General features: G+C 41.0%; 1 long non-coding RNA gene across 1 annotated transcript; it reads left to right on the top strand.

Moving 5' to 3' along the window:
* The first annotated feature begins 1,428 nt into the window (after positions 1–1,428).
* Positions 1,429–4,704, top strand: LOC147016896 (uncharacterized). The gene is made up of 4 exons (XR_015049700.1): positions 1,429–1,554; positions 3,220–3,283; positions 3,784–3,945; positions 4,180–4,704. It is a non-coding gene; the product is annotated as an uncharacterized LOC147016896 (long non-coding RNA).
* The last annotated feature ends 8,302 nt before the right edge of the window (positions 4,705–13,006 follow it).

Below are 13,006 nucleotides of genomic sequence, written 5' to 3'. Positions count from 1 at the left end.
GTGGGATGCTGGAATTATGGAGATCATATATTTCTTCCGGTCATGTGGAGAGGAAAGCCAGGGTCTGTTCTGTTAACAAGCAGCTGGAAAGTGCTCGCCAAGCTAGTCGTTCCTTATCAACATTTATAAATGGAGTGCTTGCTTGAGTGCATGCTTAAGCCACTTGGTGAGCACCCTACAACCATCTTGGTAACTGAACATACCCATGGCTTGTGGGGTAGACCAGTGTGTGAGTTATGCGTGCCAGAAATTTTCTTCGAGAATTTCTTTCCCAGGTGTGGGGTATACCAGGGGGCTGGTTATTTGCATGAAAATACAGTACTTCTTGAACTCAACCATGCTTGGAGGAAGTCATCTCTGCAATTAAAACTGTCATTTGGGACTGCTGCTGGCTCACACCATATTACACCTGAAGTCATTAAAGCTGGTGGCACCTTACTTGCAGTTGATCTCCTGAAAGTACTGGCATCCTGTTGGCAAAATGGCGCTATCCCTCAATATCTAAAAAAAATAACATCATTACTCTGTATAAGAACAAAAGACATCGATCTGATTGCAACAATTACTGAGGAACATCCTTACTTTGTGCTACTGGGAAGGTTCTTGCTCGCGTTCTCTTTCAGTATCTTGTCACTCCTGCAGAGCATGTCTAACGTGGGAGTCAATATGGTCTTGTAGTTGGAAGCTCCACTATCGTCACGGTTTTTGTATTGAGACAGCTACTGGAAAAAATAGAAAAATCAGGGAACAACTACCATCTCTTCATGTTTCCTTCATCGATCTGCAAAAGGCATTTGATTATGGTTAGCCCAAGTGGACTTTTACAGCTTCTTTCTAAGATTAGCTGTCCCACTCTTCAAATCATTCAAGGATTCCATGATGTTATGGATGCATCAGTTAAGTTTGCTGGAGAATCTTCAACATGCTGTCATATTAGAAGTGGTGTTAAGTTAGGCTGTGCTTCCACCCAAAGTTCAGCATTTTCTTCTCTATTGTCATACACACTGCCTTTAGTGACAACCACTCTGGTGTACTGTTGAATCCTCAATCAATGGTGGCCTTTTAAACATATCTTGCCTCAGAGGCAAAACCAAGGTCAGACAACTGTCTATCTGTGAACTTTTAGGTATAACCTGTAATAATAAAGTTACAAACACCCAGATCCTGCAGCGTACTAAAATGTACACTATCAACACCATTCTCCACTATCAAAGACCCCAATGGGCGCACCGTATAATTTGGATGGAAGATTTCAGAACCCCAAAGTCCATTCTCTTTTGTCAGTTGCAAGATCACTCTCACCCTGTCACTAGACTCAAGCTCAGATTGAAGGATAAGATAAAGACCGATTTTGCTATTTTTAATATCTTGCAGCAAGATTGGTAGTTGCTTGCATAAAATAGAGATGCTTGGAAGTGCAGCCTTAAGGACAGTGCTGACCTTGTGGAACAGCAGTAACTGATTTCCTCCTTTGTTGATTGTCGGCCGGGTCAGCATCCAGACCTGAACAGCCTATCACTGGGATACAAAACATAAACTGTTCAGCTTGCGGAGGTATGTGCTTCACCGAGTGTCGTCGTGTATTTTGAAAACATGAATGAAATTGGATAAAATTACAGGAATAATGTAACAAGAAAGTATAAATAGATAAAATGAGATAAAAAAAAAACAATAAGTGTGTGGGCACGTCTGTACTCGCACACATGCACACACTTGTGTGCGCATGCATCAGCACCACAATACACTATTAAAAGCGTCAATGCATAATTGTCTGGTAAGTTTGCGAAGTCTAAGTTACAGTAATTCATAAACAATTATTCCAGTTTTCACAACAGCAGGATGAAGCAAGTAATAAAAAATGTATACAAGTAAGCCAGGCCTACAGTAAGGTTGCATTGTGAAAAAGCATTAACATTAATGCTCAAAATACAAATGTTTCTGCTGAGAAATCTAAAAAGAGAGAAAGTAAACTTTTTATATAGCAAAATGTTTTCATTTGCAGACACCTCATTCACTCATAGCTCACAACTTTAGCCCATGTCCACTCTATTTAGGGATAACTGGTAGGATTCTGAAGGTGGATTTGTGGTTATCTGTGTGGGTGATGCTTTTGGTTGGATTTCAATTCTGCTGGAACACAAGACAAGCCTTACCAGCTTAGGCTTTTGGGCAAAGTCGACAGGAAATGCAATATCCCTGCTACTGGCTCACTTTAGCAAAAAGGCTGCCGGAAAGTGAGGGCGGAAAGGTGCTGTGTGGGATTCCATGTTCATTTCAAGATTCTGCGGATTTGCAGGCAGAAGGTTACCAGCATCCATTTTGTGTGTGACTATCGGCCATTTGGTATGGCTGAGGAAATGTCTGGATTTAAATCAAAAATTTTGTGCCTTTTGAGCCAGATTAATCCTTCTGGATGGGGTTGAGGCGAGTGCAGAGGATCTGTGAAATAAAGGGATAGTAATCGGTTTGTGTCCAAAAACTAACTTCCAAAAACGACACTATTTTCCCAGAAGTTTTGGCACAGTAACTAAGAATAAAGGGTAATTAATTCAGAACTGTTTGTTGGACTTCTTAAAAGATGTTGGTCCACCTTTGACAACAAGCACAACTTGGACCTTGTTTCTCTGCACCAAATTTTGGAATAAATTAGGTGTAATATACCGAGGAATATTAACCCACAGTTAACTTGGAAAGGCCCACTCTAACAAAGCATACTTTTAATTGGAAAGAATGATGAATTGATAATTAAATAATTGTGACAGAAAAAGCAAGAGGCAATGCATGCAGAAAGAGAGGGACAAATAACGGTTTTTTTATAGCCCGACATTGCAAACCTCAGTGTGCAGTGGTTTACTTGGGATTGCACAAGGTTGAATGATGAGCAAGAAGATGAAAAATCCAAATTCGAATACCTCACTCTGCAGACAGCTCGCTGACAAATGGCTGCTGGGTATGGTTAAATTAAGACCACAAATGGAGCAAAATCACACATTTGTCTACCATTGTTTTCAACTGTCTCTACCGTACGTCTACCATCCGTCTTGTCCAATAAATGCAAACGTAGCTGAAATAGCACAAGGAATTTGCCAATGATGTGTATCGTCATGATGGCACAGGGGTGATAATTTGTTTATACGGAAATTCAGTTATGTTTTGAAATAATTTATGCGTTACAGAATTTTGCTGAAGAATATAGTTATGTATCCATTCACATTTCAGAGGTATCAGTTCAAAGCAAGAGTCAAAGCTTGGAATCGGACTGCAATTCATCTTCTTTCCAAAGGTGAGAATATAGTTGCAAATCAACTTCGCAAATATTATATTCAAGTCAGACAATGTGAAATCAGCATATCTGTCAAGCAAATATTGCTATGTTTCTATCACTAAATACGCCGAAAGGATGCATTTTTAGGTGTCATCGATTGTTATGGCCTGACATTTCTTGTCCATCCCACAGTAATGGCACAGCATAACCTCTCATCACAGTCATTCATAGCCTGCTTGTAAAGCCTTTTGTGAATGTCGCATTCCATCATATTTGAAGCGGCTTCTGCGAGGTGACTGCTGATAGGTCGAGATACTTTCAAGACGCGTTGCTGTGGAAAGTATAGAATGCTGGTATTAAAGCAGTCACTTTGTGTATTTATACACAGGAGGACATTTTCTTTGTGGACGGAGATAACCTACTGGTTTTAGTGTTACTCCAACCTCAAGTTGTTCAGCCCAAAATCGAACAAAAAAAAAAAAAAGCTTGATTTCCATACTTGCTCAAAATGTTTTCAGCATGGTGCAAAACTGAAGTGAGAAGGGAAGAGAATCCTTGGAACGAGAGAATTGTGAGAAATGAATAAACGTGAGCAGTGAGATGGAAGCATGGGAGAGAACAAGTAGAGAGTCGGAAGAAGAGTGTGCACTTCGTCGATTACCAGATGCTGGAAGAGATGGGTATGCCATATTACTTTTTAAACGAAGCACTATTAATTAACCTGTCTGTTATGAAATTTTATGGTTGGTTAAGGTATTTACTTATGTCTGTTTTGATTTTCTCTTTTGTGCTTGATTTTGCTTTCATATCCGAAATTCCCATTCTGAGCTCCATTTTTTTTCTTCTGCAGACTTGCATATAATGAGTGTTTTGTTTTATACTCTTCTTCTTCTTCTTTCGGCTGCTCCCGTTAGGGGTCGCCACAGCGAATCATCCGTATGATCCGCAGAGTGATGTGCAACAGGTTTTACGCCGGATGCCCTTCCTGACGCAACCCTGGTCGCCTCTTACGACACAGGGATATGGTACACCTATTTTAACCGGGGTATACACCGGCCCAGTACACTGGTACTCATTTCGCCGACCTCGGAAGGATGACAGGCTGAGTCAACCCCCTGGTGTATTAATTCAGTGGCCCAACGGGGCTTGAACTCAGGACCTTTTGGATCCCAAGCCGCTGCCCAAATCACTGCACCAACACCAGGCTGTGTTTTGTTTTATACTATTTTGCAATAATATTTCTTCACACTGCTGGATGGGTTTAAATTTGTCTTGGAGCACCCGTTTCATGTTGTTGCTGACAATGTGGAGTTTGAAATGACCAAAGTTTTGAATGATACAATATGCCCTCACAAAAATGATGTGCATATCTTGTCACAGGTGTCAACAGGTGGAAGTCATTTTAGAGTGTACTGCTTTTGGTTGTGGTTTTTAGTTGATTTGAGCAGAAATAAATATTTCTTGAAAACCACTAAATTGGTTGTTAGTATAATGCTCTGCTTGATGGCAAGTCTGTTGCTGCCCTAAAAACACATAGCTCACGATGCTGAGATTCCAGGTTCAAATCCTTCACATTGTATCGATTTGTCTTTTGCATACAATTTTGTAATTCATGAAAGAGGAAAGTGACATCTCCTAGTATCCTTGTCCTGCATGTTTACGACGTAAATCTCCACCATGAGCCTGAGATCATTGCATAAATAAATAACATACTTTTAAAAAAAAAATAACATCCGTGCGATCATTGCACATTACATTTGGACTTGATCTCCATGATAGTTTGAAGATATTTTTCCCTACGGCTGATAGCGGTGACCATGTCCATGTTACTCATTGTCACACGGATATCATAATGCACCAGCTCCATTGTAGTATCAATGCTTTGATACCAATCACCAGTATATTTCAACAATGGTTCCGTTTGAAATAACAATCGATTTTTTTTTTCGACAGACAAAATAACCAGCTTGTTATATAAGTCACAAAACCTTTATTGATTTTCCAACCTGCTGTTGAACATTAAAATTTTTATTTTTTTTAAGCAAACATTGGTTGGCGAGATCACGTGGGGTTGTACTTGATTAATGAGTTCGAATAGAGCAAACATCCATAAAATATATCAATAACTCACCCATATAAGTTGCTCCATCCACAGACAATGATGATCAAATGTAGCCTTCAATTACACTGAACAACAAATTTCAATTTTTTTTTTTTACTGGAGATGTGTAAAGTGATTAAGACTAATTTGGGTACGCTGATTTCAAAAATCATAACCGTTTTGCTGTATCACGTCAGGATTTTCAGGAACAGAAATATTCCCATTGCCTAGAAGTCAGGATTTCAATGAAATTTACATATGTCTTTAACATGTCTATTTCGTACAATTGTTGTTAACTTGTGTTATATTTCTTTCTTTCAGATAAAGATGAGTAGGCGTTCCTGTACCAATCATCCTGACAACTTCTGTTATGTCTGTGGTCGGTATACCAAAAAAGATCAACAGCGAAGTATATCTACAGCAGTGAAAATGAACGCCGCCTACTTTCACTACTTCGGTGTAAGGTGGGGGACCAAGAACAGAGCTGGGCACCACACATCTGCTGCACAAGCTGTCACACAATCTTGACTCAGTGGTTGGTGGGCAAGCGCGCGAGCATGCCATTTGCGGTGCCCATGATATGGCGTGAGCCGCAGAATCATCATGATGATTGTTATTTCTGCTGCACAAGCATCGCCGGCTTCAACAAGAAGAATAAAGGTCACATCAAGTACGCTGACTGCGTCTCTGCTCGTAAACCTCTGCCTCATGATGACGAGAACCCCGTTCCAACACCTCCAGCTGATCAGAACATAGCTGTAAGCAGTGGTGAAGAGGATGGTGATGATGAACCTTTGAACCCGACACTCAAGAATCACACCTTCTGAACCAGGGAGACTTAAATGATCTTGTAAGAGATCTCTCGCTGTCAAAGGCGAAGGCAGAGCTGCTTGGATCAAGGCTGCAGCAGTGGAATCTACTTGAACCTAACACCAAGATATCCTTGTTCAGAGCACGTCACAGAGACATGGCTGAGTTCTTTGAGATGGAAGACACGATGACATTCTGCAGTGACATCAACGGTCTGTTGAAAGAACTTGGGTGTGATCACGATCCTGCAGACTGGCGCCTCTTCATCGACTCGGGGAAGAACAGCTTGAAGGCTGTTTTGCTCCACAATGGCAACGAGAAACCATCAGTCCCACTGGCTCACGCGTTCGGCATGACAGAGACCTATGAGACTATGCGGCAGCTGCTTGATTCCATCAAGTACAATGACTTCAACTGGCACATCTGCGGAGACTTGAAAGTGGTGGCGCTATTGTTAGGGCTGCAGTCAGGCTACACGAAATACATGTGCTTCCTTTGTCTCTGGGATAGCAGAGACGACAAGAATCACTGGACGAAGAAAGATTGGGAAGAGCGAAAAGAGCATGTACCTGGTCGACACAACGTGAAGCATGTCGCCCTTGTCGACCCAGCCAAGGTTTTCCTTCCACCACTCCACATAAAGCTCGGCTTGATGAAAACTTTTGTACGGGCAATGGATCTGAATGGGCGTGGGTTTTTATACCTCAAGGAAAAGTTTGGCAACACCTTGTCGGAGGCCAAGATCAAGGCTGGTGTCTTTGTTGGACCGCAAATCCGACAGATTATGAAGGACGAAACTTTTCCGACAACTCTAAACCCCAAAGAGCTGGCAGCGTGGAGGAGCTTCAAAGCTGTGACGGACAACTTCTTGGGGAACGAGCGCGCGGACAACTATGAAGAAATAGTGCAGCAGCTGCTGGAGTCCTTCAGGAAACTTGGCTCCAGGATGTCCCTGAAAATCCATTTCCTACACCAGCACCTGAACTTCTTCCCTGACAACTTGGGAGCAGTCTCGGACGAGCACGGCGAGCGATTCCACCAAGAGATTTCACTCATGGAGACGCGTTACCAATGGCGGAACAACCCGAACATGATGGGCGATTTCTGCTGGTTCCTGCATCGTGAAACTGACACAGAGCAGCACAAACGCAAAGCCAAATGCCTAAAGCATTTTTAATTACATTCTAGTGGAGTTTTTCTGTAATTTCTATAATTTTGAAGCATTCATGATGAAATAAATGAATAAATGAATTTTTGTAAATTTCATTGAAATCCTGACTTCTAGGCAATGGGAATATTTCTGTTACTGAAAATCCTGGCGTGATACAGCAAAACGGTTATGATTTTTGAAATCAGCGTACCCAAATTAGTCTAAATCACTTTACACATCTCCAGTAAAAAATTTTGTTGTTCAGTGTTATCATTTGTACTCATTCCAACCATGTTGATCATTTATACAGTGCTGAAAGAAAGTCTACACCCCCCTTTCAAAATTTTCACCTTTTGTTGCCTTATAGCCTCGAATTAAATCACATTAAATCAGACTTTTCCACGTTGATTCACACATCGTAACCCACAACTTTCAAGTGAAAAACAAATTTTACAAATTTCAGAAAATTAATTAAAAATACAAAACTAGAATATTTTGGTTGTATAAGTGTCCACTTTCCACCCCACTTATAATAGCAATTGTGATTTAGCTTAGGTGTAACCAATCAACTTAAAAATTGCACACCAAGTTAATTGGCCTCAACCTGTGTTAAATTGTCATAGATTCTGATTATTTCAGAATAAAATCAGCTGTTCCTGGAGGTTCCCTCAGCTGAGTAGTGCATTTCACAGCAAAGACTCAACCATGGGTTCAAGGAGTTTTCAAAAGACTTCCAGGATGAAGTGTGGAAAGGCATAGATCGGGGGATGGGTAAAACGATATTTAAAAGGCCTTGAATATCCCTTGGAACAAAGTCAAGACAATCATTAAGAAGTGGAAGGTGTATGGTAACACAAAAACCTTGCCTAGATCAGGCCGTCTCTACAAACTGGATGACCAAGTCAGAAGGTCACTGATCAGAGGGCCACCAACAGACCAATGGCAACTTTGAAAGAGTTACATGCATTTATGGCAATGACTGGTCACTGTGCATGTGACAACAGTATCCCAAGCACTCCACAAGTCTGGCCTGTATGGTGGGGTGGCAAGAAGGAAGCCGTTACTCAAAAAAGCCCACCTTGAGTCCCGTTTGAGGGTTGCAAAAAATCACGATGGAGATTGTGAAGCCGTGTGGCGTGGGGTGGAAAGAAGGAAGCCGTTACTCAAAAAAGCCCACCTTGAGTCCCCTTTGAGGGTTGCAAAAAACCACGATGGAGATTCTGAAGCCGTGTGGCAAAAAGTTGTGGTCTGACGAAACTAAGATGGAACTTTTTGGGCCAAATGAAAAACGTTGTTTGGTGCAAACCAAACACAGCACATCACCCAAAGAACACCATCCCGACTGTGAAGAATGGTGGTGACAGTATCATGTAATGTGGATGTTTCTTATCAGCAGGGACTGGGACACTTGTCAGACTAGAAGGGAAAATGGATGGAACAAAATTTCGAAAAATCCAGGTGGAAAAAACCTCCTGCCCTCTGCAAGAAAGCTGAATTGGGACAGAAGTTCACCTGTCAGCATGACAATGACCCAAAGCACAAAACCAAATCTGCACTGCAGTGACTAAGGAGCAAAAAGATAAATGTCCTAGAGTGGCCCAGTCAGAACCCTGACCTAAATCCAATCGAAAATCTGTGGCATGACTTTAAGATTGCTGTCCATCAACACTCCCTACCCAACTTGACTGAGCTTGAGCAGTTTTGTCCAGAAGAATGGGCAAATATCACCCAATCAAGGTGTGCAAAGGTGGTAGAGACCCATCCCAACAGGCACAGCTAAAATTGCTGTCAAAGGTGCTTCCACCAAGTATTAACTCAGGGGGGTGGACACTTATCCAACCAAGATATTTCAGTTTTGTATTTTTAATTAATATTCTGAAATTTTTAGAATTTGTTTTTCACTTGGAAGTTATGGATTATGATCTGTAAGTAAAGATGAAAAAAGCCAAACTTAATGCAATTTAATTCCAGGTTATCTGGCAACAAAAGGTGACATTTTGAAAGGGGGTGTAGACTTTCTATAGGCACTGTACAATTGTCTGTGACTCCACAAATTCCTTGTACATTTTACACTTGCTTCTCTGTCAGATATGTCTTTCAATCGTAACAAATCTCACACTCTCACTATCTCTCTCTGAAAGAGGCTTCTAGCAAACCCTCCTATTAACTTTCGTAACAATCCTCTTCAGGAAGTTCAGTCATTCAAACTGTTGGTCCTCAGTATCAGCAATGATCTTTCTGAGTTAAACCACTTTTCAAAGTTGGCCTACAAAGCTAGCCGCCAACTAGGCATCCTCCATTGGACAAAGTCCTTCCTTAGCAAACTTGAACACCTATCCACCTACAAGGCCTTCTTCTTCAGCTTGATGGAGTGTTGCTCTCCCCTCTGGCGTGGCCACCTGCCTCACATCCTGCTCAGCTTGAGGCCATAGAAACTAAGGCCTTCAATATCTTTGGAATCTCCCACTATGAAGCTGTGTCTATGGGCCTATCACTTCACCATCGCAGATGGTTCGGTGGTCTCTATCTCCTGCGGCCTCCTTTCTGGTCTTACACCCTCTGCTCTTTCCATGCTTTGTCCCTCCCAGGTTTCTGCAGTGCTCACATGGTCCACCATCAACCCTCGTCTGGTGAAACTACCTAAATCCAGGATCACTGCTCACCTCCACTCATTTGTTCCTCTTTTTGTCCACCTGTGGAATCAACTTTGACATTCTCTTCAATCTCATTCTTCCCTCCAGGTCTTCAAGACAGCTGTTAAAACCTAAGTCACATTTGCCACGGCGGCCGTGGGGTCTACAAAATCTACGGCCACTAGCAATTATAGGGTGGCCGCAGTATTTCCACGGTCACACAATGTAGTAGTCACATATGTTTTTATTTTTCAGGGAGCCGCACGGCGTATTTATAAATCGTGGAGACCGAAAACGTGGGGTTTCCGTACGGTCTTTGATTTGATGTCGCACGGTGACCTGAGGGCGTTCCTGCGGCGGCCATAGAATTTTCAAGGCAGACGCAAGATGCCCGCAAGGCGACTGCAGGGGGACCGCAGGGGGGCCCTAAGGCGAACATGCAGCCAGACGGACGGTAACGACTGGGTTCTTTTTTTTATTATTATTTTTTTTTACCAGTTTTTTTTTTCGGCTTGTCAAATTGCTATGGCAAACGTAGAAATGAAAAAAGTTATAACTCCACGCTATAATTCCACGGGGACCCCTACGGCCTGTCAAATATAGCCAAACAGTGTAGGGTCACCCTGAGGCCACTGCAGAAACTCTGCGGCCGCCGCACATTTCTGTCAATTCAGAGGGCATACGGCCGCCGTATCCTCGCCGTAGAGCAAATGTGACTTAGGCCTAACCGCCATCTTAGATCATCCCCAATCCAAAAATGAAAAAAGCCTACACCGCAATCCCTCCTAATTTTGCAGTTTTTCCTCCTTGGGGTTTCCTTCTCCATGCATGCGTGCTCTGCATACTGTTTTTGTATTTTCCATACTGATCCGTTCAGTGTGCAAGCTCTTGCAGAGCCTCGACTGTATACACAAAAAGATAATCTACTGGAAGAAAAACGAAGACATTAAAGAAAATGTTACAGGTCTACACTAAATTTAACTACATTACATCAATATTATCAGTCCTGCCTCCTATCTTCCTTGTGTACATCTATAGATGGTACATAATCAGCATCCATTTTTTCAAATGCAAGTCCCACATTACCTGTGATAAAAGTCTAGGTGACATAGGACCACTTAGTTATGTCTTCGTATTAGTTTATTCTTCCAGATGATATTTGCCCAAACTCAAATTGAATAAAAATGTGAGGAAATTGAGATGGGACATTTAGTGCACTCGTGGGCCCATTGGACCAAAGTTTCATGTGTTCATGGCTGTGTAGCATACCTGCCTGCTGTACTGCTGGAGCATTAGCTATTCTTTCACTAAGCCCTGATGTGTTTAGGCCAGGGTGGAGATTATACATTCTTTATTATTATTGCTAAATGATACCACTGTTATTGTTGTTAATATTATTAGTGTTTATTAATATATGCTTTGTTAGAATGTTGTCATTCTTTTTGTTATTTATTTTGTAATTAGAATGCTATGCCCCCTAGTTTGGAGGTGATGTGTTGGTATAATTTATGCACATGACGTCAGCGTTGTGTCACAAAGGAAACATGCTTCTTCAGTTGAATATAAATATATATATATACATATATCTGTATATATATATATATAAATATATATATATATATATATATATATATATATATAAATATATATATATATATATATATATATATATATACACATACATACCATTTCCAGAAGATTTTGGCTTTAATCCTCGGCAATCAGTTTTCTTCATGATCTCAAAAATGATTGCAATATTTACTCTTTCCATCGAACTCATTATCCCGTTTGTTTTTATGTATTAATTTATTATTTGTAGACGCTCATGGAAAAGCAATTGACAGTGGGTAAAAAGGCAATGTGGTGTCCCACAGTTAGGCCAAAGTTGGATAAAAGAAGAAAGAGAATGAACTAACAATTTAATTCCAGGCTATAAGGCCACAAATGGTGAAAATTTTGAAAAGGAGTGTGGGCTTTCTGGAGGAGCTGTATATCTACACTAATAAATGTGCATGTCATCTCCATAACTCCAAAACCATGAAACCTAGCAGCCTGATACTTTGCATGCATACGAAGGGAACTCCAAGGAAGGGCATGAGTGAAAATTGGGTGTTTGGGTTAATTAAAACAGCCCTTTTGAATGTAATTAACGGCTTTATTTAATTATATCCTTTATTCGGTGATCCTTGACCACCTCACTCAATATGGGGTTTGAGGAATTTCTTGGGTGACCTCGCTGGGGTCTGAAGTCGCCATGTTTTTTGGCCTTCTCAACCATGCCTCGACTTGGAGCTGGCCACAACGATTTCTTTACGATAAAGTCTTGTTTATCACTTTCCTCACTCGTATTATCGAATGCCTGTTCATCATTGTTACGAATCGCTGGGTATATGACAAAGCTTATAAATGTCCGGAGATGCCAGCGTTTGTGGTTATATTTCATTTCGGCCCATGTGATAACCTTGAGAATCTCTTAAACTAAGCCAGATCACAAAAATTAAGCTCCAAATTTGAACTCAGCAACAGTTCTGATGCTAGTTTAGTGATCATTTGTCCATTTTTGACATTGCTTTGGCGTTTCTGGGTGCATAGTTTATTTTGATGGCAATTGGTATTCTGCATACCTATTTACTTTCAGCAAGCAAGGTTATGGTCCCTCCCTCCTCCATATGTTCACAAGAATGTGTGAAATTGCTAAGCATTAAACAAAACTTTTTCTTCTGTTTGGAGAACTAAATTAAATGAACAAAATATTTAGGAATGTGCCAAATTTAACCAGCTTCATTGAGCTGGTTTCATTCAGTGCAATGGAAAGAACTTGATTCAGTTACAACAAAAATGATTAACCAGCTGTGTTGACGCAAAGGTGGCCACAGCTGAGTTGTCTGTAGGGAATCTCTGGAGTTATGAAGGCAAAATAAATTAAATTAAAGATCAAGTTAAAAGAAAGAATGAATGATTAACATCACGGGAGGAGAAGGTGAGTAAAGCAAAATTTCAACTCAATTTTTTTCCATCAGGAATGCATTACCCTTTTAATACATCTT

The sequence above is a fragment of the Eptatretus burgeri genome, chromosome 11 (assembly GCF_056783735.1).
Source record: "Eptatretus burgeri isolate ZD-2024b chromosome 11, Ebu_testis_v1, whole genome shotgun sequence".
In the NCBI taxonomy this organism is placed as follows: Eukaryota; Metazoa; Chordata; class Myxini; order Myxiniformes; family Myxinidae; genus Eptatretus; species Eptatretus burgeri.
The sequence above is the reverse complement of the archived record's forward strand: the minus strand, read 5'-3'. Positions and strand labels throughout refer to the sequence as shown.